Genomic DNA, 749 nt, shown 5'->3' with positions numbered 1-749 from the left:
GGATGGCACTGTCCCACCCTTCCTGCAGTATGCAAATTAGCTGCCATCTTTGTTGGTGGTTAATTTGCATATTGTGCTGATTAGCCAATGGGAGGCATAACGAAGATATGGTCAATTACCATGTTTGTCTAGTATTAGATAGGATACCCTTTGTAGGCATGTTTCATGAGGAGTTACATAAGAAAATATTGAAAAAAAACATTGAGTTTATGTAATATTAATTTTTTACATAAATTTATTTTAAATTTTCATTTCTTTAAACTAACTACAACTCACCCATTTTATTTTAGAAGCATTAAATAAAGGAATATATCTCATTTCCAACAACACACACTATAACCAAAGTTTCCACAAAATAAGTGGGTAAAATATTTAAAAATTAACATTGCATTTTGCAAGTACAGGTCAAGCATCCTATAGAATAAAACCCTAATATGCAAAACGACCGAAAAGCGGAATGACTACTCGCTATGATATGCACTTACAGCCAGGGGGCAAACTCTCAATGCAGGAGCTGCCCCTGGTGGTGAGTGCGCTCCCACGGGGTGAGCACCGTTCAGCCAGAAGCGGGCTCACAGCTGCCAAGCTTGAGGGAGCCTCTCCCGTCTCCAAGGGAGGTAGCACTAAGGATCAGGGAGCCTGGCTTCTGGCTGGTGAGCACAGCAGTGCTGGCAGAAGCCTCTCCCGCCTCTGCAGCAGCACTGAGGACCCTCAACACCTCCCCTTCCCCCGACCTCTGGCCCAACCCC

The sequence above is a fragment of the Myotis davidii genome, unplaced genomic scaffold, assembly GCF_000327345.1.
Source record: "Myotis davidii unplaced genomic scaffold, ASM32734v1 scaffold107, whole genome shotgun sequence".
In the NCBI taxonomy this organism is placed as follows: domain Eukaryota; kingdom Metazoa; phylum Chordata; class Mammalia; order Chiroptera; family Vespertilionidae; genus Myotis; species Myotis davidii.
This window is presented reverse-complemented; position numbering follows the sequence as displayed.